This window comes from Protopterus annectens, chromosome 4.part0, assembly GCF_019279795.1.
Source record: "Protopterus annectens isolate FY-2018-M chromosome 4.part0, PAN1.0, whole genome shotgun sequence".
Lineage (NCBI taxonomy): Eukaryota > Metazoa > Chordata > Ceratodontiformes > Protopteridae > Protopterus > Protopterus annectens.
In genome coordinates, this window is record NC_056733.1 from 1,312,654,627 (window position 1) to 1,312,673,217 (window position 18,591).

Here is an 18,591-nt window from a genome sequence, read left to right on the forward strand (position 1 = left end):
AAAAGGTTGACACTGGAAATGCTTTCAGTAAACTATGTGTGTTTGAGTAAAATCCTGACCACATACCACCAACATAAAATGAAATAACATAATTTTTGCAGGTGGACAAGTCCTCTGCAGCCCCATGTGTTGGTGGGAGGCTGCACCCCCCACATTCCCTGCTAATTATATATACTAACTTTGAGATCATGTAGTCCCCAGTGAAAGGAAATATCCCCTTACCCAGAGATTGTCAATCTTGCACAACTGTTGACCTTTTGTTGTCAATTTTCTTGCTGTCAACATTGTGGTGTGTCAATCTAGTGAAGTGTTACCATATAGATAGATAGTTGATCAGCTGATAGATGAAATGTCAAGCATGACCAATCAAAAGCAGAGTCTTGGACACACTCTCCTTGTATCCACAGGCCTCAATCTCACATACCTATACTTGGAAGTCTGGTACTCTACCACTGGACCACACTGGTCCTTCCAGACTCTTAGCAAAGTGTGAGCTGTGCCAACCTGGAGGTCCAATGTTAAATCCTAAACTGGAGATTGGATAGGTTGCCATGTGGGTTTTTTGCCTCAGTGTTTTGAATTTTGATGAAGTGTAATTTGAACTTGTGATGCATGCTCATTTATCTGTGTGTGTGTGTGTGTGTGTGTGTGTGTGTGTGTGTGTTAATATGTGTATGTGTATATCTATATCTATATATATATATAAAAAATGTATGAAACCTTGAAACGGCATAGGTCAACCGGTCACATGGTCGACCCTAAATCCTGAATCCGGAACAGTGAAATTGCAGCCAGGTCAAAAGTGAATACATCAACACCGATAGTTCGATGTATTCAGCATAGCAGGAGGTGATGTCAGTCACGCATGCTATGCAGCTTACCATACCGTGACATTCCATGGTCAACGGTACATGTATTTTACTATTTTGCAGGGGGGCAAGCCCCCCTACACCCCCATGTGGGGGGCTGCTCCCCTCACCACCCCTGCAAATTATATATACTGACTCTGAGATTGCACTACAGTGTGGAAATGGGTTAATTCCCTTTTCCTTACTGAACCACGATCTCGACTCAAAATTTCGAACTCAAATACTCAAACTACACTACCCATTCGATGTGGTGTAGTCAATGTATTTGGGTTCGCAAAACTGCCTATTGGAAAACTGCATATGTTAAGTTGTCAATCTCGCCTTCATTCTTGCTTGATGGGTTCGGAGCCGATCCTCGGCTCCGACTCGGCACTTTGCTAAGCTCGAGAGTCACTTTTACCAGCTCGAGGCAGCCCCATATCCCATGATGCAAAGCGGTAAGTACCCAGATCTCGTTTGCCGCTTCGCTGATGAGGTCCTCCTTTTACCAGCTCCTGGTAAGTGTTTTATATTAAACTATCTTAGCCCCTTTTTCACTTTTAAACTTTATAGTTAACGTTTTTAGTTTATTTTAAGCCCCTTTTCTGACTAAAATTACCCTCCCTCCTTAATTTTTTTAGTCAGGCCTTCTCCCCTCCCATCCCCCCCTTGTCAGGGTGTGTGTGTGTGTGTGTGTGAGAGGTTAGTTTCTCAGTTTTTTTTTGGGATAACTTGTTATCTTATTGGGACTGTGTTGTGAGTGTTTTCGGTACAACTATGTCCAAAGAAAGGGTCTCAGGCTTTAAGAAGTGTGACTCGTGCTGTCAGAAGATGTCTCTGACAGACGGTCACACTTCTTGCTTATACTGCCTGGGACCTCTCCACCTGCAGGACTCCTGTGCGATTTGTCATTCCTTTAGCCAGAGAGTCCTGCAGGAGAGGAGGAATAAATTGATTTTAAGGGGTCTTCTTAAACCGGAGGGCTCTCCGGCTAAGTCGGCTCCGAGCAAGACTTCAAAGTCTTCCAAGGCCCAGGCTTCTGTGTCTAAGCCTGCGGCCTCGGTTCCGACTCTTTCTGAGTCGAGATCGGCTCCGGCTGGAGCCAATCCTGGTTTGCACAAATACTGGTTCAGTCACATTGGTGTCGGCTCCGACTGGCTCCGACCACCATGTGGCTCAGGCTTCGTTGTTGGCGCCGACTGGCGCCGACACCGTTACTTTTATGTCTGTATCGGCTCTGGCTGGAGCCGATGCATCGAGACCTTCTGTCGGTCCCGAAAAGTCCTCGGCTCCGACTGCATCTATGGTTTCGTCGGCTCCGATGGTTCCTTCGAGGAAGAGGTCCAGGTCCCCTTCCTTGGAACTGATACTCTCGGCTCCGGCCTCACCTCTCCTCTCGGAACGGAGCCATCGGAGCCGATCATCTAGGTCATCCAGGCTTTCTGACCATGATTTAGAGAGGGTGGTTAGTAGATTATTGAAATCACAGGCACTGGCCCAGATGCTACATAGTCTGTCTCAACAGACGACTATTAGTCCACACCCTCTTGTAGTTCCTCCTTCGACTCTACCTCAGAGTTTGGAGCTGGAGTCTTCGGGAATAGTTTCTGCTATGGCTGAGGGGCAGATACCCCCCCCCCTTCTGCTCCCTCAACATCTACTCTTATCTCCTCTTCGAGACCTTCCTTAGAGGGATTTGGTGGTCGGGCTTCCCTGGTCTCCTCCGAGGGGGTGAGTGGCATCGGACCCTTGTCCGACCCCACTCTTCCCCTTGGAGCCTCGGCCTTGGTGAGCTCGGCTCCGACATCTGCCTCGGAGCCTTCCCTTTCGGTGGGTCCTGGAGTTCCGGTTTCTTTGGAACGGGTTCTCTCGGACCTCCCTGGGAGGGGGGCCTTCGAGGTGATGAAGAGTGTGCTGGCCACTGGACTCAGCCAGCAGTCTGTTCCCTTAGCTCCTCCCTCTACGGTGCCTGTCTATATCTCTGCCATCTCTCTTGCTCCCGGACCCAGAGATCCTCCGCCTCAGGTTTCCCCACTGGGAAGAACCCCCTCTTCCGAGGATTCTCCTGATCAGTCAGGGGATCCTCCGCAAGAGGATTTGTAAGAGGAAACACATAGACTCCCCTGAGTCTATCACTTCAGATACCGACTTAGATGAGTCGGAGGGATCCCCAAGATCCCCCTCTGAGAATGTCTCCTTTTCAGACATCCTAGAACTCCTAAAACAGAGGGGAAACTGGCCCTCCAATAATCCCTCTGAGGATGAGTTGGTATACCCAGAGGCGTTTGGATCTCGGCCCTCCACCTCCTGGGTGTCTCCGCCTTTCAACCCCCTTATGGAGGTTATTGTTCGAAAGGCTTGGGCTGCTCCTGACTCTGTAGAGCCAGTTCCTAGGAGGCCGTCTAAATTTATTACTGCCCCTTCGGATAAGCAATTCCTTACGAAAGGTGTCCCTGCTGATGCCATGGTGGTGGCGGCTGCCACTAAGAAGGAACTTGCAGATCCTTCTGTACCTGTCCATCCTCCTAATAAGGACTCTAGGACCATGGATAGGAATGGTAAGCGGATGTTCTCTTCAGCGACCTTTGCTATGCGCTCGCTGAACTACTTATGTCACTTCACCAGACTCCAAAGGGACATCCTTAAGGAACTAGGTGAAGTAGTACAGGATCCCACAGCTGCAGGGACTCAAGAAAAAATTGCTTCGCAGCTAGGAATCTTTAATTCTATTGCTAACTCCTCCATGCGACTCATATCATATGCAGCAGATGGAGCGAGTAGGGCCGCAGGTACAGGTGTGGCTCTTAGACGCCAAGCCTGGATGCGGCTCTGTAATTTTGCAGATCCCTTTAAGGCATCCTTCACAAATTCTCCCTTTGATGGGTCAGCTTTGTTTGGCCCTCAAGTGAAGGATACATTGACTAGGTGTGAGCAGGACGGCAAGACTCTTTCTGCCATAGGGGTCCATTTTTCCACCCCTTCTAGACCTTACCCTAAAGGACAGAAGGGTGGCAAGATGTGGTTCCGCAAATCCCAAGGAGTCACGCCAGATACACGTGGTCAGTTTACCCCTGGAGGCAGAGGGGGTAACAATAACAGACGCCGCTCTAGAGGCAGAGGGGGGTCCACAAAACCAGGGAAGCAGAGAGCCTCTCTCTGACAAGCCCTTTCAGCATCCCTGAGATGTTGCCCGACTGTCCATCCTTGGAGGCAGTCGGGGGAAGACTATCGCTGTACCCAGAAGCCTGGCGTTCCCTCACTCAAGACAGATGGGTACAGTCGATCATATCTGAGGGTTACAAAATTCCTTTTGAGGAAAGTCCTTTCTCTCACTCAAATTCCCTTCCAGATGTACCACCTGGTCTAAGGGAAGTTGCAGAGTTAGAAGTATTAAAACTTCTACAAAAAGAGCCATTCAGCCAGTTACAACAGACCATTCAGAGCCGGAATCTACTCAAGATTCTTTTGGTCCCCAAAAAGACGGGAGACTGGAGACCAATATTGGATCTCAGCAGACTCAACAAGTCTGTGAGGAAGACAAGATTTCGAATGGTCACACTTCAGTCAATTCTGCCCTTCCTAGAGAAGGACAACTGGATGTGCTCAATTGATCTTCAGGACGTGTACTATCACATAAAAATTCACAGACGCTCCAGAAGGTTTCTCCACTTTCGGCTGGGGTCCAGTCATTTCCAATTCAGAGCCCTGCCCTTTGGTCTCACTACAGCCCCCAGAGTGTTCACCAAATGTATGGCAGTGGTCACGGCTCACCTGAGACGTCAAGGATTCCAGGTGTTTCCGTATCTCGATGACTGGCTCCTTTCAGCCACCACCAGGCATCAACTTCTTCAAGCCAGGGATTACACAATAAATCTTTGCACTCAGTTGGGAATTTCGATCAACTACGAAAAATCCTCCTTATTGCCCTGCCAGTCTATTACTTTCATAGGCGCAAACTTAAACACTGTTCAGATGTCAGCAACCCTCACAGACCAAAGAATCTCAGATATACAAAGTCACGTGAGGATCATCCTAGCCAGCAAGAAAGTACAAGCCAGAATGGTTCTAAAGGTGTTGGGCCTCATGGCTGCGGCCATCACCCTTCTTCCCCTGGCCCGCTTCTATATGTGCCTGCTTCAGTGGATGTTGTTCACTCAGTGGTCTTACCAACAACTTCCAATGCGTCACCAAATACTGGTCACACAAATTTGCAGGAATCATCTTTCATGGTGGATTACTTCTCCCCAGATTCACCAAGGCAGACCCTTTGTACCCCCAACCCTGGTAGCCACTGTCACTACGGACGCCTCCCTGATCGGGTGGGGGGGTCATTATCAGGGCAGGATGGTTCATGGGACGTGGCAACCGTTCGAATACCACCTGCACATAAATGTCCTAGAGATGAGAGCAGTGCTTTTAATGTTGCAAGCCCTCAACGACTTTCTTCCCTTGGGAACAATTGCAGTTCACACAGACAACATGTCTGTAGTATGGTATATCAACAAACAGGGCGGGACCAAGTCCTACCCCTTGTGTCGAGAAGCTCTCAGACTTTGGCAATGGGCGATCTCCTCTCATCGGTTTCTGGTAGCAACGCATATCCCTGGGAAAACCAACATTTTAGTGGACAGATTGAGCAGAGCTATTCTCATGCCTCACGAGTGATCTCTCAAACAATCTATAGTGGAGGAGATTTTTCTAGAATGGGGCCGCCCATGTTGCGATCTTTTTGCTACTCCCCAAAACAGCAAATGCCCAGACTTCTTTTCTCTCTTCCCACTGCCAGGCCATCCCCCCAGAGACGCTCTAACCCAGGATTGGCCCCAGGGACTTCTTTATGCTTTTCCTCCTTTTTCGCTGATTCCACAAGTACTCCAGAAAGCCACCGTTTTGAGAGCCAAAATGATTCTCATTGCTTCCTATTGGCCTCAACAGATTTGGTTCCGTTCCTCCACCGTCACCTTTTGGTGCAGCCGTGGCATCTGGACCCAGTTCCAGACCTTCTGATTCACCAATCGGGTCAGCTGCACCGGTCTATCCCTTCTCTCAACCTCACAGCATGGTTGCTCCACTTCCTTCCTTAGCCAGGCTTCCTATGATCTCTAATCCTGTTAGGGACATCATAGTAGCTTCCTAAAATCCTCTACTAGAAGGATTTATACTAGCAAATGGAAACGCTTTTCTTGTTGGGCAAAAGCTAGAAATATTGATCCCTTTACTGCTCCAGTACAAGCAGTTTTGGATTTCTTAGCGGAAATCTTTCACGCGGGCTCTTCTTCTTCCACGGTCAAAGTTCAGTTGGCTACTATCTCGAACTTTCATGTCGGGTTCAGATCACAACATTATGTCCCACAGGCTTTGTAGAGCCTTCTTGAAAGGAATTTTTCTCCTGAAACCTCCAATCAGGAGTCCTCCTCCTCAATGGGACCTAAATTTAGTGCTGACATCCTTGATTCTTCCTCCCTTCGAGCCAGCTGTTTCATGTTCCCTGAAATTTCTTTCATGGAAAACTTTATTCCTGGTTGCTATTACATCGGCTAGGAGGGTATCTGAACTTCATGCTCTTTCTGTTCGTCCCCCCTATTTAGTCTTCCACAAAGACAGAGTATCATTGAGAACTAATCCGACCTTTTTGCCTAAGGTCGCCTCAAAGAGTAATTTGAATCAGTCTATTGATCTTCCTGTATTTTTCCCAAACTACTCAAACAGATCGGAACAAAAGTTACATTATCTTGATGTTCACCGCCAACTCAGATATTATTTGGACAGAACAAAACAGTTCAGGAAATCCGATCAGCTCTTTGTTTCTTATGCTGATAACAAAAAAGGCCTTCCCGTCTCAAAAGTGACCTTATCCAGATGGCTTTCTTCTGTCATCTCTGAAATTTATCATCTCAGGGGAAAACAGCTGTGCTCGAAACCTAAAGCACATTCAACCAGAAGCTTAGCCACTTCCACAGCTTTTCAAGCTAGACTTCCATTAGACACTATTTGTGCAGCAGCCACTTGGGCCACTCCTCATACCTTTGTTTCTCATTACAAATTGGATTTGGCCTCCAGGGACAGAGCCAGTTTTGGCTCTACAGTTCTCAAGAGTCTGTTCCATTGAGCCACCCAGGATAGAGGTGCTAGGGACGCGGTCCCATCAAGCAAGAATGAAGGCGAGATTGACAACTTAACATTGAGAAGTTATGTACCTACCATAACGTTCCATGTTAGTTGTCTTCTCGCCTTCTTTGTTGCGACCCTCCCTCCTTCCCCCTGGCCTGGACAGACCTTTTCTCTCTACATGGAAGAATGCTTCTTAAGACCATACAGTTCTGGTCCTCCAAAACCATCCTTCAGGCTTTTTCTCTGCCTTCTTTCTTCCTTTTGGGAAGTTTTTTATGCTAGGTGTTATTGCCTATAGACAACAAACGAGATCTGGGTACTTACCACCTTGCATCATGGGATATGGGGCTGCCTCGATCTGGTAAAAGTGACTCTCGAGCTTAGCAAAGTGCCGAGTCAGAGCCGAGGATCGGCTCCAAACCCATCAAGCAAGAAAGAAGGCGAGAGAAGACAACTAACATGGAATGTTATGGTAGGTACATAACTTCTCATTTGACAGTGTCACTCTCAATCAAATGCAGTTCACAATGGTGATTGTAACCCTATATATATATATATATATATATATATATATATATATATATATATATATATAATACAGTACTCATGCATGCACACACACACAAATGAAAAGAGCTTTGTAACAAGACCATGTTTTAGAAATTCAGGGAATTATTTTTATGATTGACATTGGTTTATGACTATGACAAATGAAATAAAGATACAGAGAATTTAGCTTTCAGAAATGAAGGCTGCTTACTTTAAACAATAATTTATCTAATTACAACTCAAAGCCTTGGTACCCTTTGGAATTACACAGCTGTTGTACTAGAAGCAGTCTCATACCATAATTTTCTCAGAGAACTTAAAAGTTTACATATATATATATATATATATATATATATATATATATATATATATATATATATATATATATATATATCCTAAAAGCATGTTACCAAGTCCCCTTATTGCTTCAGTGACTTTGTCCTCCAGTTTCTTCCTTCCTCCCTTTCTCTACTCCTGTATTTAATTCTGCTTTGAGGCACTATATTTTCCTCGAGATAGCCCTGTCCCAGGTTATTGAGAGTCAGATTTGCCATCAGTTTCACACATTGAACAATTGAGAAGTAGATCTTGTCAGCTCTGACATTTTTTATTTTTAATTTCCTCCTCATTATCCTCTGAGTTACATATTATGTGCGATAGCAGAATAGCAAATTGATAATCCACTCGCTGCTAGACACAAAGAACATCAACAGGGTTACACCACCCTCAACATTACTAGACCTTTTAGAATAGCAACCCGCCATTAGTAGGTAATCTTAAAGCTTTTGAAAAATCCTGTGAACTACTTGAACAATGGCCCATATGAAAAATACCCATTCCTATCTCCCATTTAGACCTATAGGAAAATCAGATTTGTAAGGACTCGTGGAGCTTCTAGAGAATATCAACAGAATACCTGAGGTTAGATGTAAAAGGAATCTGGCCAGTGGATTATTTACATATTATGTGCATCTTCCAAGGGTTTGTGAAATTCCTTTCCCCACATTTGGTGTCACTAGCTTTTCATCGTTTAGTGTAGCCTAGTTCTGCTGTTTCCTCTGTTCTTCTGCTCAACTGTCAGAGTGAAGCTGGAGTCATTTCATTCATCTCTGTATTCCTTTCCAACGGAGGCTGCCTCAGTGGCACCCATATCTAGTACTTTGTGTTTTCTGATGAAATCTTGTCCATTCCACCTTTATTAAGCGAAATATTAAAACATTAAAATCTTTCTTTTTTTTTGTGAAATAACGTTTTGGTCTGTGCACACCTTAATCTTATTCAGTTTACCTATCTTGAGAAGTATACAGAGACTCTGATTTGCTGAAACAATTGTGACTGAAAATCATTGCTTCTCCATTATTTTATATTAAAGCACTAGATTACTAGTTTTAAGAAATGTTTGTAACTTCTGCCAGCAAGTTGTAAATTGTTCTGTTCATTTTTTCATTAAGTTTCTTAGAGTATTAAGAAACTTTTGTATAAAGACAAAATGATTGACTTCAACAATTGGCTAAGCTTCTAGTGTCATTCAAAGGGGATCTAGTATTTGTCTGCCTGGGAAGACATGATCGACAAACCACGATGCTTTGCCAAAGATGGTTTGCACCTGTCACCCCTGGGATTCAGGTTACTGGGCTAAAGCTCTTGCCACCCCTATAGTGCCTTTTTTAGGCAAATTTCAAAGGATAAAACCACCACCGTAACAGATACAAGCATGCAAAATCTGAAGGTAATGCTACTCAATGCTAGAAGTCTAAACTTCAAAATGCACTCTCTCGAGGCACTCCTAAAAATGGAGAACATCGATATCTGTGCAATAACTGAGACCTGGTTCAAGGCTCCAGAGAGCACCTCTGCAATACCAAGCTACAATTCTTACCACACTTTTCGGCCACGAAACCAAGACCGAAACACTAAAGGTGGAGAAGTGTCCATGTTCAACAAGGATATTCACACCTCCAGGCTAGTTGCCCAACACAATGCATCTGAAATTCTCCAGGTGCAACTAACACTAGGTAAGACTGCAATTCAAATTGTAGCTTGCTACAGATCCCCCACCATGCCCCAAGATTCTCACTGCACCTTTCTAAACATACTGGAAAATATTAAGATACAACCAAACACCCTAATACTGGGTGATTTCAACTACCCTACCATTAAATTGGAAAACTACTCAGGTACCAACTCCTTTTCCCAACGGTTCTTGGAATTCATAAATTCCAATGCCCTGGATCAACTAATCCATTGTCCCACCAGGGGCTCCAATATCCGAGACCTGGTCATTGCCAACATGGGAGATAGGTGCTCCACACCAGTACCAGTAGTCACCCCCTCATTGGTCAGGTCTGACCATAAGGAAATCACCCTTGACATCCACATCCTACCCCCCAGTAAGGAAACCTCCTTAAAAAACTTCTCCAAAGCCAACTTCATGCTACTGAAGTCAGAAGTGACAAACTTCACGACACCCACGCAGACAGAATCTGGAAGTTCGACTGCAGAATCCTACCATAAGGCACTGTACGAGCACATCCACTTGTGCATGAATCATGCCATCCCAAATAGAACCAAGATGCTCTTCTCCAAAAAAAGGAAGCCAATCTGGTGGTCCCCTGCTATAAACAAACTATACCACATTAGGAAGAAACTGTTGCAGAAAAGAGGAAAATCCCAGGATGCAAAAAAACTCCCTCAACAGCCTCAGTAAGAAGCTGAGATCCCTCATAAAATCCTCTAAAGCTAGTTACGAAAATAAAATTGCAAAAGATTCCAAAGACAGCCACAAGGCATTCTATGGCTAGTATGGAAGGGTGATGAATGCCAACTCATGGATTTTGTTTCATATTTGAATCACAATATATGGGGGTTACAGTTTACTGTACACTATGATCTAAACACAATCACTTTTTTAGATGTATTAATCAAAAGATTACCTGATCACACACTAGGTACTGAGGTGTACAGGAAGTACCCCCAATACAATACCATCTTACATGCCTCCAGTTATCACCCACCTCATATTGCACGAAATATTCCAAAATCACAATTCATACGTGTAAAACGTATTTGTTCTGAGGATTCTTCCTTTCAACAACATAAGGGTGATTTAACCAGCAGATTTAAATCTCGGGGTTATAGGATAGGACATGTGCTAAAGGCTAGTCACCAGGTTAACACTATGGATAGATCAGAACTTCTTACTTATAGAGACCATTCAGCAACATCATCACAACCCATTAGGTTTATAACGACCTATGCTAGAAATTCTGACAGTCTAATTCAAAGTGTGCATAGACACTGGAATATTCTGCAATGTGATTATGAGCTTGCAAATATTATTCCGGATAGATGGTTATTTTCATTCAGGAAAGGGAAAAATCTCAGTTCTTTTTTTAATCATTATAAATGTGGAAATACCTTGAACAACTCACAACTTTTACAAACAACGTTGATGGGTGAACCATTGTATGGCTGTTTTCCTTGTGGTCATTGTACCAACTGTCAATATGTATGTAAATCCAAGCAATTTTCTAGCAGGAATTGTTCTTCAGTTTATGATGTTCATTTCTTTGCTAACTGCAGTAGTGATTGGCTGATATATTTGGCAACATGCAATTGTGGCTCTTTTTATGTGGGACAAACTTCCCTCCCATTAAGATTACGCATATCTGAACATATTAGTAATATTAAGAACAAAAGAGCTCATAATGCACTATATAAACATCATATGATACACACTACTGCTAAATTTTCTTTTATGGTTATTAGCAGTATACAAGGGAATCGTTCCAATAAGACAGGTTGGCATTCTATTTTAAATATCAAAGAAAAGAAATGGATTATCAGATTAGGTGGATTGTTTCCACCAGGGCTTAATGAACAATTTTAGATATCCACCAATGAGCTTTGAGAAGTACATATTTAAACAGCATTGTTTTTCTGTTTGCTTTACACTGAAGAAGGCTGTGATATTGTCCGGCCGAAACCGGTCTGTTTTGCTGTTATATTTATATTTATATATTCCAATAAACCTTTTTTTTCAGGTCACTGTATGCTGGCTCTATACTTTTTTTGATTCTATAGTTATGTCAAGAATCTAAATGGCAATGCTCACATCTGCTCTGAGCTACAACAGAATGGCATTAAATATACTGATCCCAAGGATATTGCCAATATCCTGGAAGATCGATTTAGTGCCAACTTCACCCCCCTCTCACCCCCTAAAGGGCCCATCTCAATACCAAAAGATTGCCAAATTCTGGTACTCACGGCCACACAGGTAGAAACCACACTCTCCAAAGCTAAGAATACAGCATCCATGAGACCAGATGACATCCCAGGCGGTGTACTACATGAACTACAAAATGAACTGGCACCTCACCTAAGTGTCATGTTTAATCATAGCCTCACCTCAGACTTCATGCCCACTGAGTGGCGCACAGCTACAGTTATCCCACTCCACAAGGGAGGATCCACCTTGGATCCCAGGAACTACCGTCCCATCAGTCTGACAAGCCTGATCTGCAAGGGCATAGAATGCATTATCATGGAACTTATAAACAAAGACATTGGCAACCTTCAAACACTGGACCCCACCCAGTTTGGGTTTGTGAAGGGCCGATCTTGTCTCCTGAATCTGATTGACTTCTTCGAATCAGTCTCCAGAGCTGTGGATGAGGGTAAGGCAGTCCACACAGCCTATCTGGACCTTGCCAAGGCCTTCTACACCATCCCCCACTCTGGAATCATAGATAAACTTTCTAAGCTGGGCATAAATCCCTACGTCACTTGATGGGTTGCCAACTGGCTTACTGACAGAACACAGACTGTAAAAGTAGCCGACTCCAAATCCAACTCCAGACATGTGACAAGTGGAGTACCTCAGGATTCAGTCCTGGAACCACTCTTGTTTGGCATCTACTTCTCTGAAGTACAGGCCAACACTAAGGGACTCTGGCTAACAAATTTCGCAGATGACTGCAAACTGGGAACCATTATTGAATCCCCAAATGATGTGGATGTTCTACAAAAGGGCCTTACAGAAACAGATGCCTGGTGTCAGAGCCATGGGCTCAAGCTTAATGCCAAGAAATATATAGTTATCCCCTTTGAAAAAAAAAATGTACCCATGAATTACCACATAGGTGGCAGGACACTAAACATCGAAAGTGTGATGAGAGACTTAGGGACACAGGTGGACAGTAGTCTCACTTTCGATAACCACATCACCACAACAGTCAGAAAATCCTTCTATGTGGCACACCTCATCACTAAGGGCTTTTCATCCAGAAGAAAGGAGGTCATTGTCCCACTGTACTCATCCCTCATTAGACCCATCATAGAGTATAATGCCGCTTTTGGTATGTACCTCACAAGACATCTGCAACAGCTGGAAAGGCCACAGAAATACCTCACTAAAAGAATCACAGGCCTAAAGCAGATGCCATATGCTGACCTTCTAAAAAAAAACTCCAGCTATACTCTGTGGCATATCATCTACTCAGAGGCAATCTCTGCTTAACATACAAGGCCATGTCAAACCCTGAACTGTTGGACATGCTCCACTTAAAGAAATCCCAATCCCTCAGAGCCACACACTCCAGGAATCTAAACCTTGTCATCACAATGAACAAAACATGCTGGAGGGATAGGTTCCTGACCCATTGACTACCCATACTCTGGAATAGACTGCCCATACATGTCAAGCAGAGCGCCTCATTGGCCCTCTTCAAAAGGAACCTTGATGATTGGATGGGAGATAGGAAATTCTCCCCAGGGATCATGTCAGTCACCCTGCTAGACAGGGGTCTAGAGAAGTAAATAGTGTGGGAAGAAATATCCAGGGAATTGTTATGGCTAGGCTTGCATAGGCCCTATGGCCGATAACCTAGTACCAACCTATGAACCTAAGCATTTAGTTTTAAAACACATTAAAATGTGTAGATATAGTACTTTTTTCAAATTCTGCTATTTTTAATGTACCCTTTGCACATATGTCCGCTATGGTGACTAATTTGTAGCAATGCTGTTCGTCAAGAACTAGAGAATTAGATTTGTGAAACATCTTGGATTAGAATAAAAGGAAGTGAAGACTCATAGGCTTCAGCTTTCAAAACTCAATACTGTAGACTTTATATTTAAATAAGTTAAAGCCTTTATGCAACTCTTGTGTTCAGGTGGAATTCATAATGTGGAGAGATTTGTCCAAGCTGCAGGTTGGTCCCTCCTGGTGATATCTCAACTGGGAGATACCCTTTTCATATGTATTCAGAATTGTGTGTGTGTGTGTGTGTGTGTGTGTGTGTGTGTGTGTGTGTGTGTGTGTGTGTGTGTGTGTGTGTGTGTGTGCTGAGGTGGGGGGGGGGTTCAGTTCATCACAACTGGCAAAGTGATCAAGAAATTGCTCACCTGTGACCAGTAAGTGTGTGCTTCAGTCCTGGTACCATAATGTGGAAATGAAAAGATACTTCACAAACTGAATAAGCATAACAAAGAAACCAATGTAAGAACACCTCAAACTCTATTAAGCGCTTTTCGTCCAGCACAGTGGCTGGACTTTTTCAGATAAAAGAATCAACTTCATAGACACTTTTAAATGTTTCAACAATCCAGTCATGTGACCAATGTCTCAATTAAACCTCTTAACAATGTTCAATTAACACTTCACTTGATAAAAGTTCTACCATAGTTAAAAATACAGAGTTAAAAGCCCTGACTAAAGAACAATATAATACATTCTCCCCCTAAATAAAAAACCTTCATCCTTCACTGCTCAATCAACAGTACATTTATTTATACCTGGTGTATTAAAAATAAAAAAATATAAAGCATGTTAAAATAAAACCATGGTTAATATATAACCATTGTAAATAAACAATTGCTTTAGGTGTGGGACTAACTCTTAAACTCATCACTTGATTTAGGTAAATTATTCTACATAAGCCGCGGTGGTGCAGCTGTAGCATTGTCGTCTCACAGCAAGAGGTTCTCCCATTCGATTCTCGGCTGGAGTGCCTTCTGTGTGGATTCTGCATGTCCTCCCCGTGGTCAAGTGGCGTTCGAAAGACATGTGTGAATAGGCGTGCCTTTGTTGAAGGTTGGGCATCAGGCTGGCACCTCAGCATCATAAAAATCGACTGCCAATCATTAGCAGACCGGAGTTCTGCTGTGGTGACCCCTAACTGGGAAAAGCCAAAAGAAAACAACAACATCTCCACATACTTTTTAATTTTAAGTATGGGAGAATAGTGCATGTTTCATTTATTCCTGGGAACTGATTAGCATTTAATTGAAGTTGCCATAACAACTCAAGTTGTTCTAAAAGTAGTGACGCTGGTCCTTCATGTACAATTTAACTAATCTGGTCTATAACCTTAAACTTGAATTTATGATTAGGTGAATTTTCTATGTGCCTAGCTAGTGCATTCTTTGTTTTCCCTCTCCTAATAGTGTACAGGTGTTCATAGATTCTTTCTTTTAACTTTCTATCTGTTTTCCCTATATAGAAAACAGGACAGAGAACGCACTGAGCTAGGTATACTACCATTTTAGTGTTACAGTAGTACCTACCCGTGATGGAATACTTGTGGTTACCTATAGAAAAGTGTTGTCCAGTTGCAATGGATCCACAGTAGTTACAGCTTTCACATTTGAACATCCCTGGAGTCCTTGCAACCTTCACTATAGGGGTTTCTATTAAGTTTTTCAAGTTTTTACCCTTCCTGTAAGTGACAATAGGTCTGTGGCCTATCTTGTTAACTAATTCAATCTCATTTTTTAACAGGTTAAACAAGGTTTTTAGCAGTGCATTCTCTGTCCTGTGACTTGATCACTACAAGGAAAATTTATGGTTCACATTGTCAGAAATATGTTTGGCCAATGCATTATTCAAATTGTTTTCCTAAATAGTGTAGTCATGCTTATAGATGCTTTGACTTAGCTTACGCTCAGTCTTTCCTATATAGAAACCAGAGCATTAAACACACATGGCCAAATAAACCACTGCTCTGGAATTACAAGAATATTTCCCTTTTATCTGATGTCTAATGTTTCTAATAGTTATATTATCAGTTAATTTTACCATATGACACCATGAGCAAGCTCCACATCTAAAAGTTCCGTGTTTGTTTACATGAAAGGGGACTTGTCTGTTCTTAAATAAATCTTTAAAATTATTACCTCTTCTATATACAATAGCTGGTTTAGCCCCTAAGTGCTTTCTGATGTTAACTTCCTCTAACCGAATAGGCCAGTTTTTTTTCAAAAATAGAAGTTAAAAACTTAGCATCCTGGGTAAAAGTTATAGTTAAGGCTTTTTGAAAGTCTGGTGGTTGTTGTGTAGTGTCACTGCATAGTTCTACCATGGTACTGCATTCTATAGTACTTAATGTTCCCTGATACCCACCATTGGCTGATGTAAGTGGAATGGTGCCTAAAATAGGTTGAAAATAACCATTTAGTCTCTTAGCAATGACTTCCATACTTAATTCTTCCACTAATTTTACCGGGTAACCTCTTTTCCGGAATATACCACGTAGAAACTAACATTCTTTCAAAAACTCTTCATGTGTTGTAACCATCCACTCAGCCATAACCAATTGGCCTTTCACAACAGACCTTTTTTGATGAAATGGATGTGAACTTGTGTAATGCAGAAAAGTGTTAGAGTATGTTACTTTTCTATGAATTTTAGACACATATCTGCCACCTTAATCATCCTTCATCAAATTTACATCCAAATAATCTATGCTAACTGAATCATATTGCCATGTAAACTTTAAGAAACTAGTAGTTTCATTAATATATGACAAAAATTCAAATAACTCCGCCTGCATTCCTTTCCAAATAATACAACTGTCATCTTGAAACCTTTGATATAATTTAATATGGTTATTAAACCTTGACTGGAAGACAAACTAGGCAGGATTCATGAAGCCTCCGTGTAAGAGATACAAGGCTTACACGGAGGCTGCAGTTAAACGGTGTGAGATCAGCATGTCATGCATATGCATGAGGACATGCTGAATCACACCTAAGGCTAACACGGTCCGTGGAAGACAGTAGGGGGCGTGTCCGTAGGCCGAGCCCTGCAAGCGGACACGCCCCCAGAAGAGTAAAAGTGCCCAAAGTAAACACCCACGACAGAGTACATGGAAATGTGAATAAACACAACACAACACATGCCCCCACAGACTATGAACATAAAATCATATAAATGAACATGTTATATTTTTTTTAACTGTAAAGATGTTTGCCCGTGAGTGCGCTCATTTGCGCGGGCATGCCCAAAGCTCAGCCACAGTTAGCAGTAAGTGGAAAAGCATATAAGAACTAACTATGCAAAGTAAGCCAAAAAGCAATAGCGTAGCGGTAGAGATGTCGGCTGAAGAGCAGGCAGTCATGGTTCAAGCCCCCACAACATCAATTTTTATTTTTAGTGAAATAAGCACGAAACAAGTCCCTGACATATATGTACACATATAAAATTATATTTTATGTAAAATGTAATGAAATAGGCCATTTATTTTGAAGAAATGTGAGATAAAATAATAAAAAATGACAGATGTGCCTATAGCTGAGCTACAGTTTAACAAGGTGAGTGCATCTGCCTGTAGGTGAGCAGTGGTTTAACAGATGTAAAATGAGTGCCCAAAGGTGAGCAGTGGTTTAACACGCTGAAACTGTGTGCCCCTAGCTGAGCTGAGCATAATATGCGTGCTGACAGCCAAATGATGCGTAAACCAGCGTAACCCGTTTGCGCGGAGCTGTGCACCGCGCCAACAAGCTAACCGACGGGCAATGTTGAGCAAGCTGTAACAAAACTGCCTTTACACAGACACACCCCCTAGCCTGTCTAGACAGTCATAAAATATAAAAAGCAGTGGCCAGGTTCGAACCCAGGATACCATGCACCATAGTCAAGGTACTGAACCACTAAGCCATGACAGCTGGACTTAGAAATGCAGTAATAGCAAATATATAGGAATGAATAGAAAGTGGAGCATGACAAAGCAGGTTTTGTGAAGCTGATACAATTCCAAAATGGCCAATCACAGATAAGTGTGGGAAAAATGGCATATATAAGCCCCATAGGTGGGAATACACAGCATAAATGATTGTAGAACTAACTTGCAGTCAGAATGTCAGGAGTAGGTGAGGGTAGTTGCTTTTGAGCACAGAGGTGGGGCATTGAGGAGTCCAGATATATGGTCTGGCTCCTAGTCCACAATCATGAGGCCCAACTCATGCAGGGCCAGGTCCTGTGGGAAGCATATAGGGCTGAGGCGTGGGACCGGTTGGCTCATGATCTCACCAATGCTACAGGGATTCCAAGGACTGGTGAGCAGGTCCATCACCACCATGCGGACCTGAAGAAACGTAAGCAGGACCAATTGAACATTTGGATCTAGGAGGCCCGGCAAATGCCCAACGTCCCACTACTGAGTAAGTTACATTTAATTATGTATGTAAGAAATTAAACTAGCTGATATTATGGAGATGTGTATTCCAATATTACTTCATTTATATTACAGCTGCAGGTGTCCGTTCTGCGAACCGCAGAGCCTATGGCGATAGGCTGGTGCGGTTGCACCACCAGGCAGGTCAGTAATCCTCTCCCAGTAACTGTAAAGAAATATAAAAGTATGACAGTTAGCAAAAGAGTGCAGTCTAGTCACTAAGTAATAAAATGTGCAAGTAACATTGTAAGAGTGTTTGCAAGTATTGCTTGATTACAAAAGTGTGTTGCAGTCTGTAATCCAAATAGAAAAATGAAAATGTCTGAAATAAAGTCTGAAATAAAGATGCCCCACCTGTAATATAATAGTACACAACCAGAAGCAGGCTGAAAAGTACAGCTGCAGAAGATGAGCAAATCACATGTGTGAAATATATCCCTGTTGAAATACTGAAACATGACAGAAGTGAGACTGCTGGAAAGGATTGTAATAACTACAGGTAAAACATGTCAATAAAGCCTAGAAGTAAGTACCATCCTGAATAGTAAAATTAAAACAAGTGAGAGAGTGTGAGAAAGAGTTATGAATCCACCAATAAAGTAGTAATAACCCCTGAATAAAGTATA